This window comes from Rhinopithecus roxellana, chromosome 1, assembly GCF_007565055.1.
Source record: "Rhinopithecus roxellana isolate Shanxi Qingling chromosome 1, ASM756505v1, whole genome shotgun sequence".
Classification (NCBI taxonomy): domain Eukaryota; kingdom Metazoa; phylum Chordata; class Mammalia; order Primates; family Cercopithecidae; genus Rhinopithecus; species Rhinopithecus roxellana.
The window spans coordinates 56,612,564-56,627,540 of NC_044549.1; positions in this window are offsets into that span (position 1 = coordinate 56,612,564).

Genomic DNA, 14,977 nt, shown 5'->3' on the forward strand with positions numbered 1-14,977 from the left:
AGAGCTGCCCAGCTTTCTCCATCCAGCTGCTGCTCACTCTGCCACCTCAGGCCAGAGAGAAGTCCAGTCCTGGGGACCCTAAGGACTCTGAGGACAGATGGGTAAGGCTTAAAAGGAGATTATTGCTTGAGTGCAGGGATCCAAAGATCAGGAACCTGTGTGCTGAAGGGGGACAGAGACAGACTGTCTGTCTGTTTACTGCCGTACCTTGGATGACTCTCAGAGCCTCAGCAGGCACTGAGGAGGTTGTAGCCTCACATGCTTAGCCACTGACGCTTTGTCTCTCTGTGTGTGCAGGAGACAGTTGTGTTACCCCTGAGGCTGAGAGGGAGGTAAGTGGAGTATCCTGGAGCCCATCCCCACCCCAGTTGGAAAGGACTGCCTTCATCCCTCCAACTTGTAGTTCTCCCCTTGAACTCCATCCTGGGGTTCTAAGGGTCACCCAAACCTCTTAAGCCCAGGAGCTCCTTCCCTGTTGAGCTTCTGCAGCTCATGGACCACTGGCTTATCTGTTCACATGAGGGGCTCAGAGAGAAAGGGAGTCTCTGGACAAGAAGGGAGCTTAGCGTGGGAAAGGCTCCCAGAGAAGAGAGATAGGAGAGAAAGAGGGTGCAAGTGCAGCCAGAATGTAGGGCTTTGGGCCTGCTTCTGGGCCAAGGGCCTCCAAGGCCAGAATTCTCCAGGGAGGGGACCCAGTTAGGCACTTGGGGCCCTGGATTGTGGCACAGCTGTCCCCACTCTCAATTTCTGCAGCCCCTAAGCTCTGAGCTCCATTCTCAGAGCCACCTGATAGTCCCAACCCCATCTGGGGTGTCAGGAGCTGGGACTATTTTAGGGCTTCAAATCAGTGACTGGGCTACCAGGGAGAACAGGGTAGGGAGGGTTAGTTCTAGGTCCCTGGATGGGCTGGGGGACCATGTGGCTTCCAGGGCTGATGAAGGCTGGGCTGCCTCTCCTCTAGGGGAGGCCTGGGCAGTAGCTCAGGTACAGTGTGTGGCCAGTGCTAGGGGAGGGTTGCTAGTGGCCATGGGAGGCCTGGGCCTGCCACCAGGGTGGAATGGTGTGAACAGAGGTTTCTCCTAGGGCTTTGGGAGACCAGCCTTCCCACCAAGAGCTGTGAAGAGTAGGTACCTCTCTGTCCCATCTCCCTCCATCTCAACCCAGTAGGGCTAGGGGCAAGCAGATGCTAATAAAGGCTGAGGCAGGCCAAGGTGGGAGCTGGCACTGAGGCAGCAGATGCCTTCCTGACTGCCCATTGGTGTCACTGTCCTCTGGAGCCTGGAGGTCATGCATGGGGCAGAGTGACCTGCTTTGATGGGGTACCATGAATCTGGCCTAAGATTCCCCTTGTGTCTCGGCCTCAGCCCCAGCCTTTCAGGGAGTATTCTGAAGGACCCAAAGGCTCTCTGGGGGTCTATATCAGTCTAGGTTGCTAGAAAGAAATACCTGAGAGTAGGTAATTTATGAGGTTTACTTGGCTCACAGTTCTGCAGGCTGTACAGGAAGCATTGTGCCAGCATCTGCTTCTGGGTAGGCCTCAGGAAGCTTACAATTATGGCGGAAGGCAAAGCGGTAGCAGGCACTTCACATAGTGGAAGGAGGAGGAAGAGAGAGAGAAAGACAGAGAGTAGCAGGGAGGTGCCACATACTTTTAAATGACAGATCTCAAAATAACTCACTGTTATGAAGACAGCACCAAGCCATGAAGCATCCACCTCCATCACCCAAACACCTCCCATCAGGCCCCACCTCCAGCACTGGGGATTGCAATTCAGCATGAGATTGGGGTGGGGACAAATATCCAAACTATATTAGGGTCATACCTGTGGGATCCAGATATAGCCCCATTCCAAACCCAGTCTCCTTGTTGCTCTATGGGAGCTCAGGGACCAGGCCTATGGTGGTTCCTATTTTGAGCTCAGGTGGTAGGAGCTGAGGAAAGTTGCTTATTCCTTGGTAAGGCTCAGCATGTGCCAAAGCGGAGGGACCAGTGAGTACCAGAGACTCCCAATGCCAGGGGCATCTTCACCTTCTCACTTCTCTACTCTCTTTCAGGTTGGTTTAACCACCTGCATACTCTTTTTTTTTTTTTTTTTTTTTTATACAGAGTCTCACTCTGTTCACCCAGGCTGGAGTGCAGTGGCATGAACTTGGGTCACTGCAACCTTTGCCTCCTGGCTTCAAATAATTCTCCTGCCTCAGCCTCCTGAGTAGCTGGGATTACAGGCATGCACCACCATCCCCAGCTAATTTTTTTAGTTTTAGTAGAGATGGGGTTTCATCGTGTCAGCCAGGCTGGTCTCAAATACTTGGCCTCAGGTGATCCACCCACCTCACCCTCCTGAAGTGCTGGGATTACAGGCGTGAGCCACCTCACCTGACCAACCACCTGCATACTTTTGTAGCCTTTCTTGCACTGGGCATTTGGGATCTGGAGATGCATTAGGCAAGGCAGGGGGCTTGAAGCAGCAGGCGGTCAAGATCATGGGATTCAATCACCTTTGAATCCAATGATCTCTCCCTCATGCCACAGGTCCCTCGTGGGACATTGCACCCTGGACCATGGAGAATCAGAGGCCCCAAAAGAGTCAGCTCCACCCCTGGGCTCCATGGCAGTGGCAGCTTTAGCCAAGCATTAATTCTGCTGACATGTCCCTCCAAGCCAGGGAACCTCCTCTTCAAAGAGGAAAAGAAATCTTTTGGGTGGCTCCAGTTCACATGGGCTCCTGCCCTGGTCTCTTCAACCCAGTCATCTGTTTAATTTAAAGTCACTCCCACCATCCACTGGACCTGGGTTCCATAGGAACCCCGAAAGAGGGCAGCTCTGCTCACATTCCCTCTGCAGGTGTGACTGGAGGTCAGCTCTGCTCAGCAGTCATGAAGCCATGTGTACTTTTGGCAGTACCACCTTTGCCTCCACTTTTGCTGGCTTCTGGATGTGGGGGCTGCTCCCAGGGAGGGTGAGGAGCTCTCCCAGCCCCTAAGCCAGCTGTGGGCAGCAGTCAGGGCGGCTGTGCTGTTGCCTTCCCTCTGGGCTGATGCAGCTGGCCATCTTTCACGCAGAGTTACGTAAGCTTGAGTCAATTGGGGCTCAGAGCAGTTCATTGTGGGCTATTTTTAAGCTGCAACACATCACAGCAGAGGGGTCACTGCACTGCCGGCTTGCAGGGAAGGTTGCTTAAACATCTGTTATTTAAATTTCCCTGTGCCTTAGAGCTCAGAAGCCATATCCTCCTGGTACTAGTGGGTTCGGCCTTCCACATCTCAGAATAGGAGTGGATTATCTCCCCTCACCCTGCCTAAGGTTCCCCTAGGGCTGGGGTTCTCTGATGCTTTCTGTCTTCCTCTGGGGTCAGAGAGGGGGGTCATGGAGCAGGAGGTGCCAGCACCTTTAATCATGGTCCTGCCTCTGTGGAATGGGTGAATCCTGGCCAGGAGAAATGTCAGGGAAGCAGGAGGTCTAGGTCTAGGGTTTACAGGTCACTTGGATAGCTTCAGGGAGGAAGGTAAGGTGTGTGGGGCATAGAGCTAGGAGACCCAAGAGTGCATCCCTTCCTCCTTGGGGGCCTCAGCTTTCCATCAGCACCAAGAGAGGGTTGAATCACAGGATACTTTTGAGTCTGTTCAGAAGCCTGCCTTTGCTTGAGCTGTGCTCCCAGCTGGAATGCCTGCCCTCTGCAGATCTAAATGCTACCCATCTGTCACCTCTGGGGTAGAATGGCTGATGTATGAACCCCTGGACAGTGGCTGGTGTGTGAACCCCTGGGGAAACATGCCTCCCTTTTTGCCCCATGATCAAGTGAATGGCTGCACTGGGAGTCCTTTAAGGCTTTTTCTGATCCTAGATTTTTGGAGATGCCCAGACCCTTCCCAATGCAGTGAAGGCAGGCAGACTGGAAGGGTGCAAGGCCAGGGACTTGACAAAGCTAGCTGCCTCCTGAGAATACAAGGGAGCCGAAAATAGGTCTGTATTGAAGCAGGTGTGGGAGCCAGCTGTAGAGCTCCTAATGGGGTGTGGCACTGTGCCTGTCCCCTTGACGCCCTTCTTGCCAGCTCTCTCCAATCCTCAAGACCTCCTAAGTGGGAGGGTTCCAGCCTGATCCACAGGGGAGAAGGGTTTCTCATGGTGATTTGACCCTCAACCCTCTCTGCAGAGGTTGGGGCCTTCCCAGCAAGCCTGCCTGGAGGGGCGAGGTGAAGTGGGAGGAGAAGGCCATGCAGGTCTTGCCCTCACAGGGACTCTATCTGGCCTCACTCTCAGACTAAGCTCCTCCTAGCTCCTTGCCACCTCTCTTCCACCCCACAGCCCTCAGCCTGGGGAATGGGCTCAGTCTGGGGGAGGGGCTCTCCAGGTTGCCATGGCAACACGTTGGCCCTCCTCACTTTCCAGATTCAGAAATAGAATTGGACGCCCTTCTTCCTGGTGAGACACTATTTAAAAACATGTTGGGGGAGGGGCTGAGGGACGCTATCCCTAGGGGCTGGGAAGAAGGGACCCAGCCTGAAAGTCTCTTTATTTGCCCTGCTACTCCTCTCCCCAGCTGGATGAGATGAGCGGGCTTTGGCCAGCTAAGAATTCTGAGTATGAAGAATTCAGTCTGGCCCATACTCAGCACCACCAGGTTCCTGGGAGGGCCTCCTCTCAGGCTTGAGCTACCTGATAAGCTATCAGAAGGAGGAGCAGGTCCATGCAGGACCCAGCTTGGGTGTAGGGCTTAGAGCTGCAGCACCCACAATGGAGTCATTTTAGCTCCCATCCAGCAGGGTCCGTGACTGCCTGGCCTTGAGCATGGCACTCAGTGGTGGCAACACAGGATCCTGAAATATGAATCCAGAGCCTGGTGGCCTGGCTTCAGTTTCTGGCTCTACTACACGCTAGCTGAGACAGACCTCTCTCCCTTTCTGCGCCTTGATTTCCTTATCTGTAAAATAAGGTATGACAGTGCCCAGTTCATTGAATTGCTGTGAGTCTGGGTTATGAGTGCTCCACACTGTACTGGCACAGAGGAAGGACCCCATCAATATCAGTAATTGTTATTACTACTATAAGGGGTGTTTGCTATAAGGACCTTTGCAGCCAGACATGGTGGCCCAGCACTTCAGGAGGCCGAGGTGGGAGGAAGCCAGGAGTTTGAGACCAGCCTAGGCAACAAAGTGAGAACCCGTCTCTATCCAAAAAAAAGCCAGATGTGGTGGCTTACACTATCCCAGCTACTCAGAAGGCTGAGTCGTGAGGATTGCTTGAGCCCAGGAGTTCAAGGCTGCAGTGAGCAATGATAATGTCACTGCACTCCAGCCTGGGCGACAGAGTGAGACCTTGCTTCTAAAAATGAAAATAAGGCCAGGCGCGGTGGCTCAAGCCTGTAATCCCAGCACTTTGGGAGGCCGAGACGGGCGGATCATGAGGTCAGGAGATCGAGTCCATCCTGGCTAACACGGTGAAACCCCGTCTCTACTAAAAAATACAAAAAACTAGCCGGGCAATGTGGCGGGCGCCTGTAGTCCCAGCTACGTGGGAGGCTGAGGCAGGAGAATGGCGTGAACCCAGGAGGCGGAGCTTGCAGTGAGCTGAGATCCGGCCACTGCACTCCAGCCTGGGCGGCAGAGCGAGACTCCGTCTCAAAAAAAAAAAAAAAAAAAAAAAAAGAAAATAAAAATAAGGGACTTCTCTATCCTGGCTGCTTCCTTCTTTCATGGGCTAGACACTTCAGCCAGTTCTGCTCCCTTCCCCCAGGAGACTTCAGGCCAGTTGTTTACAAAGGACCACAGTTCTGGAAAGGAGGAGGATTATGCCCCACCTCTGCAGGAGGTGGAGGATGGCTTAGTGGTGAGACAGGCCAGGGGCTCTCAGGACCTCTCTCCATGCCTCTCCAACCCTTCCAGGCACAGTTCAGCTAAAGTGTTGCACAGGCACTAGAGGCTGTTACTAGCATCTCTATTGTAAACAGAAAACTAACTTGCTCAAGCCAAAGATTAATGATGTTAATGGTGGTCAGCAAGTATGTGTGTACATGAATGTAGGCACACATATGCACAGGCAGACCCTTGGGCTTCAGACGTTCGCATGAAGATGAGCAGCTCCCCCTTGGTGTGCAGAGCTATCGGTTTCCATTCTTTTTTTAACTTTTTTTTTTTTTTGAGACGGAGTCTCGCTCTGTCACCCAGGCTGGAGCACAGTGGCCAGATCTCAGCTCACTGCAAGCTCCGCCTCCCGGGTTCACGCCATTCTCCTGCCTCAGCCTCCCGAGTAGCTGGGACTACAGGCGCCCACCACCTTGCCCGGCTAGTTTTTTGTATTTTTTTAGTAGAGATGGGGTTTCACCATGTTAGCCAGGATGGTCTCGATCTGACCTCATTATCTGCCCGTCTCTGCCTCCCAAAGTGCTGGGATTACAGGCTTGAGCCACCGCGCCCAGCCTTTTTAACTTTTTTAAGAAATTATTTTTAATCCTAGCACTTTGGGAGGCCGAGGCGGAGGGATCACCTGAGGTCAGGAGTTCAAGACCAGCCTGGCCAACATGGTGAAACCCATCTCTACTAAAAATACAAAAATTAGCGGGGCGTGGTGGCGGGTGCCTATAATCCCAGCTACTTGGGAGGCTGGGACAGGAGAATCACTTGAACCTGGGCGGCGGAGGTTGCAGTGAGCTGAGATCGTGCCATTGCACTCTAGGCTGGGCAACAGAGGGAGACTCCGTTTCAAAAAAAAAATTGTGTTTCTAGAGACTGGGTCTCGCTTTGTTGCCCAGGCTGGTCTCAAACTCCTGGGCTCAAGCAATCCTCCTGTCTTGGCCTCCCAAAGTATTGGGATTGCAGACGTGAGCCACCACACCTGGCCCTGTCCCCATTCTTTTTTTTTTTTTTTTTTTTGAGACGGAGTCTCGCTCTGTCTCCCGGGCTGCTGGAGTGCAGTGGCCAGATCTCAGCTCACTGCAAGCTCTGCCTCCTGGGTTTACGCCATTCTCCTGCCTCGGCCTCCCGAGTAGCTGAGACTACAGGCGCCCGCCACCTCGCCCGGCTAGTTTTTTGTATTTTTTAGTAGAGACGGGGTTTCACCATGTTAGCCAGGATAGTCTCGATCTCCTGACCTCGTGATCCGCCCGTCTCGGCCTCCCAAAGTGCTGGGATTACAGGCTTGAGCCACCGCGCCCGGCCCCTGTCCCCATTCTTAACCAAAGGCAGCATCAAGGGAAGGGGGGTGGGAGCCCAGGGGGCCTGAGATGTGGCAAAGCCTGGCTGTGCCCAGTGCCAAGTTAGCAAGCTGCAGATGCAGCACTGTTGTGTTAACTTTGGTCCCTGGTCACACAGCCTTACACCCCACAGCCAACTGTAAACACTATTTTTAACCTCTGTGAAAACAGTTTCAGAGAACAAACCTACGGTTATATTGTCTACAGACCTGTTTCCTGGGTGGAAAGATTGAGGCCTGAAAGAACACAGCCTTGCCAGAGAGAGGGAGAAGGCCCAGAGCTCAGAGCTGGTGGGAGGGAGGAGGGCCTGACCCTACCACAGGTTAGAACTTCCAGACCTGGACCCGTGGCAATGTGCAGCTCTTCAAACTGTTGCCTAGGCCTGTCCTTGTGGCTATGGGGCAGCTCTGAACCTAGGCTGCTGCTCCAGGCAGGTTCCACTCCTCCCTGCCCTTTTCTTCCCCTCTATTTAAGAAATGGAGGGTGGAATTGCCCACCTTATCTTGTGGCTTATATTTCCTATGCATCCCTTGTCCAATTCTTTGTCTGACTTGTCCTTGCTGTATATGCAGCTCTGTGCCCACTGTGTACTCAGTCCTCCACCCACTATGTCCCCACTGTGGAGCTAGCCCTGGGACCACTGTGGTCTTACCATCCTGTAACTGCCACTTGGCTGGCCCTGTGGCTGCTGTGGCCCAGCCCTGTGCCCAGAGCTCTACCCCCATTGTGGCCAAGATGAAGCTGACACAATGTGACAAGAGCCAGAACATTCTGACTTGAGGATTCTGAGCAGAGGCCCCACCCCCACCCCTACCAGCCCCATCCCTACCCCTGCAGGATACTAGTCCTGGGTTTTAGGGACATGTGGCTCTGGGGAGGGGGCTCTGTGAAGCGCAGGCAGAGGAGAACCATCTGGAGCAGCAGAGACTGCCAAGGAGCTGCTGTCCCTGGAGCGGGAGCCGGGGAACATAGGGAGGGGAGCTTGGGACTGAGCATGGGCCCCTCACCCGCTTCTGCCTCCCAGGACTGAGTGGTGAAGGGACTTTGCCCCTCATCCAAAGGACCTCTGCCAGGAGCTTCCTAACAGTCTCCCCTGCCTCCCTTTTTCCTCTGGCCTTATCCTGGCTGTCCTCACTGTGAGACTAGCCTGGGCAGAATGTGCACCTGGCTGGGAACGATGGGGGAGGCTGGCCTGCAGCTGGCTGACTTCACTGGTGTCCCCTGGCCCCCTGCCTCCTAAGGTTCCCTGGGCAGGCCTCCCTTCTTCAGGAGCATGGGGCCCCTGGTTTCTTACACTCTGTCATCCCCAGATCACTGTGATGTAACCCCCTCCTCAGAGCCACATGTCCCTAAAGCCCAGGACCAGTACCCTGCAGGGTTAGGGATGGGAGCAGCAGGGGTGGGGGTGGGTCCTCTGCTCAGAATCTTCAAGTCAATCCCCAGGGGGCTGTGATGTGTAAGGTCACCATGGCAATGGAGTGGGGGCAGGGCACCTAGGGCATGGAGCAGGAGGACTATGGAAGCCACCAAGAAGGTGGGGGGCCCTGATCCATCGGGTCCCCAGGACCACCCCTCAGTCAGCAGCCAGCAGCTGGGGAGTGGCCTCAGAGGGTCTCAGGGACCATGGATAAGCTCAGAATCCCTATACTTCAAGCAGGGGTTGTCATTGTCTACCGAGACCATCACTGATGGCGCCTGTGGCCCAGCCTCCCAGGCCTGCATCCCTGAGCCCATTTGCCAGCTACTCCAGGATCCTCCTCTGGTTAGCTCCCGGTGCTGCTGTGAACAGGCCTCCCAGGATGCCCCGAGGCTCTCCTCCACTAGGGTATCTTCAAGCCCCATCGTGGGAGCCCAACAACATCTCATCATGGAGGATGTGACCCTGACCTTACCAGTGTGCACGCACAGTGACAGCACTAGTGACATAGCCCAGCGTGGACCCTGCCGACTTCAGCTTCAGGTGCAGAATTTGGGGGAAGGCAAGCCTCCAGCTAAGGTCCTGGTAGGCTGGGGCAAAGGCCTCTGCAGGTCCGACCAGATAGCCTCCTTGGGCAGCAGGAAGAGTTGGTGGCTACCCTTCTTCCTCCCAGGAGAGAATGGTGCTCCCGAAGCCCAAGGTGCTCTTCTGGCTCCAGCTCAGGATCTAGCCCAAGATCAGGACCAGGGTAAGTGTCCAGCTCAGACTGCTGCCCTAGTTACACTTTCTTTTTTCTTTTTTTTTTTTTCTTTGAGACGGAGTTTTGCTTTTGTTGCCCAGGCTGGAGTACAATGGCGCAATCTCAAGCTCACTGCAACCTCCACCTCCTGGGTTCAAGCGATTCTCCTGCCTCAGCCTCCCAAGTAGCTGGGAGTACAGGTGCACCCCACCACACCCAGCTAATTTTTGTATTTTTAGTAGAGACTAGGTTTCTCCATGTTGGTCAGGCTGGTCTCAAACTCCTGACCTCAGGTGATCCACCTGCCTTGGCCTCCTGAAGTGTTGGGATTATTACAGGCATGAGCCACCATGCCCGGCCTTATACCTTCTTTTCTGTCACTGATTCCTCCAATTCCAGCTTGGGCTACGACTCCAGCTCTGGATGTGACCCCAATCCCCACTGCAGTTGAAACTGATACCCATACCATTGACCACCTGACTGACACCACTGCAGTCACCAAGGGCCCATCTCAAGACCTCTTTCTCAGGAAGTGTGGCAATCAGTGGTCAACTGTCTTGGAGTCTTCCAAAATGGTCGCATCTTGCCGGGACAAAGTGAAACTCCACTCTAAAGAGGAGCCTCCCACCCCAGTGCCTAGTCTAGAAGAGCGCCCAGACCATGCCCAGGAGGACGAGGTTACCAGAAGGAAGGTGCCAACCGAGGAGGCTGAGAACCCCATGAAGAAACTTCCAGTCTCTACCTCCAGGCCAGGCAGCCCAATGCCAGGCCCAGAGCACCCAGTTATCTCCAAGTCCCAGAGGAGTAGCCAGGAGATCTGTAGCTCTCAGCCACAGAAGCAGTCCCCCAATGTCTGTGACAATACCAACTCTAATGTGCCACTGTCTGCCTACGAAGTAACCTGCCACAAGCAGTCCCCGTTCCAGTCTCCCAAGGAAGCCATGCAGATCCCCCTCTCCAGTGCCCCAACCTGCCAGCTTCAGGAAGCTGTGGAAGACCGTGTGCTGGTATTTGATATGGCCACAGGCAGCACCAGGATGGGGCTGCTGTGTCATGACCCTGTGGGCTCACGGGCAGTGCTTGTGGGCCTCATGCCCAGCCACCCATCCATCTATGTCCCTGAAAATATGCTGTCCACCCAGCTATTGGCCAAACCCATCCTGTCTCCTGACAGCAATCACTCCAGCTTTCGGTCTATCACACCCATGCTGTCCAGCCCAGTGCCCTCCAGCCTCCGAGAGGTGGCCCTGATTCCCAAGGAGGCCAGGCTCAGTCTGGAGTCATGGGACTCCCCTGGTACTGAGACACCCATCAGGGTTGGGATGCTCACTGGGCCTGTTCCACTGGGGATGCCCCTCCAATTTGATGAGAGGATACTGAGCCATGTCCCTAATACTAGCTGGTCCAAGCCTGATGGTGAAAAAAATGAACCTAGTCATAACATCTGGATGCTGGACCCTTCCATGGCACCCTCTAGGATGCCAGATGCCTCCGTAGTCCAGACCAAGAAACTGCAGTGGATTAACTCAGAGACTGCTGCACCAGCCAGTACCCAAGAAGTGCCCAGATCCCTCCTCCAGGAAGACATAAGCAGCCACAAAGAGGTCATTCCTGCTCACCCTGATAACTCTCAGGCCAAAGATGCTGGACAGACTCTCACTGGGAAGATCCTCCTTGCTAGACAGACACCCCTACCTGAGCACCCTCTTACTGATCAACCCCCTCTCACTGGGCAGACACCCCTTGCTAGGAATCCCTCTTTATCTAAAGAACCCCCCATCACCAAAAAGCCCACTCTTTCAAGATGGTCTCCCAACCCTGGAGAACCTGGCCAGGTCTCCACCCAGGAAGATGAGCCCTTAGGCCTGCTTACTCATGTAGGGATATTTCAGGTGCCCCTGACCCCTGAGGAGACCTGTATCTATATAAGTAGAGACAAGGTTGGCATCAGTAATACTCAGCACTCCATCATGCATCAGCAGCAACCTGGCAACTCCCCTGGGGCCCAGGAGGAGCAGCTTCCCTTGATCACATTTACCACACCTGGCACTGGACGCAAGGTCTTGCCCATGGCCATGGTGGCCACTGAGCCCCAGAGTGCCCCATTCAAGCTGACAGCTGAGGATCTTACACGCTTATCAGTGGTTGCACACCTTGGCCTGCCCTGCGGGGCCTGCTATGAACTGGTGTCCACCATGGATGCTCTGCCAGTTCGGTCACCAGTGCTCTGCTGCCACTCACTGGGACCCTTCGAGGACATGGCGGCCGTGGTGATTGATACAGGCACAGGATTCACCAAATGTGGACTGGCTGGAGAGGACCATGTCCTCAGTGTCGTACCCTCACGAGTTCAGCTGCTGCGGCACCCAGCCCAGGGCCAGCCACGGTATGCAGTGCCTGAAAACCAAGAGGGATTCTATTCAGTGCTGAACCGAGGTGTGGTCTATGACTGGGATGCACTAGAGGTGCTATGGCAACACCTGTTCTATTGCAGGCTGGGTGTGCAGCCCGAGAAGCTGGCTGTGCTCATAGCCGACTCACCCATCTCACCACACACCAACCGAGAAAAGGTGGCTGAAATACTCTTTGAGCATTTCCATGTCCCAGCCATGCAGACAGTGCATCAGGCCCTGCTGGCACTCTATGCTTATGGACGTACCACTGGGTTGGTGCTGGGCAGTGGCCATGGTACCTCCTACGTGGCACCCATCCTTACTGGGGATCTGGCCCCACTTGACACCTACCGGCTGGATGTGGCTGGTGCTGACCTTACTGACTACTTGGCCCAGCTGCTGCAGAGAAGTGGCCACTCACTGCCCCAGGTAGGACTGATCAACCAGATGAAAGAGGCCTGCTGCTATGTGGCCATGGATGTGGCAGCTGAGAGGGCCCGCACCCAGGTGCAGGCCCAGGTGAACTTTGTGCTTCCAGACAAGCAGGTTATCACGCTGGGGTCTGAGCGCTTCTGCTGCCCCGAGGCCCTCTTCCAACCCAATCTGATAGGTCTCAACCAGCCGGGCCTCCCACAGCTGGCCCTCCTAAGCATCAGCCGGTTGGAGGCCAAGCAGCAGGAGCAGCTACTGGCCAATGTGGTACTGGACGGTGGCAGCACCCTCGTGAGTGGCTTCCCCGAGCGCCTGAGACAGGAGCTGGGCCCTGGTGCCGCTGTGCTGGGTTCCCCCCACCGTGCGGTTGCTGCCTGGCTTGGGGGCTCCATCATGGCATCCCGGAGCTCCTTCCAGAACCTGTGGCTCAGCCGCCAGGAGTATGAGGAAGAGGGCCCATGGGCTATCTATAAGTACCAGCTGTGAGCACATAAAAGTTCTGGTTCTGCTTGCTTTAAGCGCCATGGCATGTTTCAGCCACACGGTGGTGTGGGAAAAGCAGGAGTCCAGGCATGGGGTCATGGATGGGGGCCCCGGCTCTCCCAAGGCATGCTCTGCTTCTGCACTCTGGAACTCCATGGGCCCTGGCAACCTACCCTTTCTAGACAGCCCCGGAGCCCCTTGACTGGCATTGGCTCTGATTTGGCCTGACCTTTACTGTACCCCAAGGGCAACCACAGAGAGTGGCTGCTGTGGGTTTTGCCCCGTTGCCCTGACGACAAGTGCAATTACCCTTGATTGCCAGCTTGTTGCCATGGCAATTTCAAACATAATGTAATAACCCACACAGCCTGGAGTGAGTCACAGGGTGGGGGGCGGGGGGGTAGCCCCCTCCCCTGGCTCCAGAGGAAAAGCCTGCTTGCCTTCCCCATTGTGGGCCCTCTTCTAGGGGCTGAAGCCAAGCAACATGGACAACAGTCAGGCAGTTTCAAAGATGGCTGGGGGCCTGGGGTGGGGGGGGTTCTGTCAGAGTTTGGGCTTCCTGGGAGAGCTGCACTGGTAATCTAGGTACCTCCTACAGTCTGAACCTTTGCTGGAGCTCTATGCTGGGTTAGCAGGGGCTTCTATCAGCCAGCCAGAATCTAAGGGCATGGGAATGCTGGCCTTTGGTACCCTAGGGCAAGGAGTTGGGGGCGCAGATAAGTCCTGGATCCTGGGTAGGAGGCCCAACCTGAGCTGGGGGATGAAGTTCTGTGGATACTGAGACTCACACCTTATTATGCCACTCTGACTTTCTAGCTTTGGTGGGAGCCAGAACTATGAACTTGGGCCCTCTTCTCCTCCTCAGCCTCCCAACCCAGGCAGCCCCTGTCTTCAGGGAACAGGCCTCCTTAGGAGTATCCTCATAAAGGCTACTAGGTAATGCCAATCTCAATTGCCTCTGCTCTTGTTCCAAACTCTCCTCTGTGCTAAAGGACCTCCTGCCATCCCTCTGGCCAGTGGAGTGGTAAGAAATCATGTCCCCTGACCCCATCTGGCTTTGAATAGTGGAAGTAAGAACAAAGCTCAGCATTGGTCCAGTCCCTGCCCTGGAAGAGCTAAGAGGATGGCATTCAGCTGGTGTTACTATCTCCTGCCTGAAAGGCAGCTGGAGGTGAAGCCAAAACATTGAAGCCGGTCCTACCCTGCCTGTGCCTTCCTGTCTGGGGGCTGAGGGATAAGCCATGGCTCAATCCTAGCCTTGGGTTCTTGTCTTCAGATTGCCCTCCACAAATGGCAAAGACTTGTCTATCTTCACATACACCAGAGATCAAGGGGCTGCTCTGGTGGGGAGCCTGAAAAGAGCCAATGATGTAGGATCAGCACAGACCTTGCCCGCCCCTGGACATCATCCAGCCCCCTTCCCATGTCCGGCTCTCAAAGCCTGATTCAGTCTCCACAATCTTGAGACTTGTGTCAGGCAGGAAAGGGACTGACAACTCCAGGAACCAGCTAGAGTCCACACACACGTGCCAGCAAGCATGCCTGGGTGCACAAAGAATGCAGACGCACGTGCCCCTGGGCACCATTGCATACACTATGCTGTTGCATCTCCCTCGGCAAAAGACAGCATACACACACGTACACGTGTGCACACACACCCTGCCACGTGCTCTCACCCACATGCACAGAGCGTGCTTAGGACCAAGAGGAGGTGGAGTACTGCCAGCAGCAGGCAGGGCGCTAAGAAGCCACCCCTTCCCCTGCCTAAACATCCCCATTCCAGCTTCTCCTTGACCCCATGCCTGGATAGCCATGACCCTCAGGAAAGACAGAAAACATGTGTGTGGCATGTGTGGGGTCAGCAAGCCACAGCTTGGCTACACCATAAAACTCAGAGACCCATTGTTTCAAGAATAGCGGGCAGATGGCAGGAAGGACTCAGTGCCAGGCCATTCATTCACTCTGCAGACATCAACCGAGCATACTGATACGAGAAACGGGTTCTGCCTTGCAGATACCCAGCCTGCCAGGAGATTCCTACCCAGTGGTGGGGTGGATCCCATAACCCGAGACCACTCAGAACCCAGGGACCCCAGAAGTGGCACCAGCCTGGCCCAGAGGAGGTAACCCCAAGCCAGGGAGGAATGTGAAGGGCTCAGTACCCCCTCTGGAGGAAAATTTTGAGGAACCTTGTTTGAGGCAGTCATTTCCTAAGCTAGCCTTCCAGTCTGAGCCCCAGCCCCAGCTTCTGGACTTGGACAGTCCCTCCTGTCATCGGCCATGGGTGGCCATGCAGGGGAGCCTCAAGATGGCTGAGGGTTTG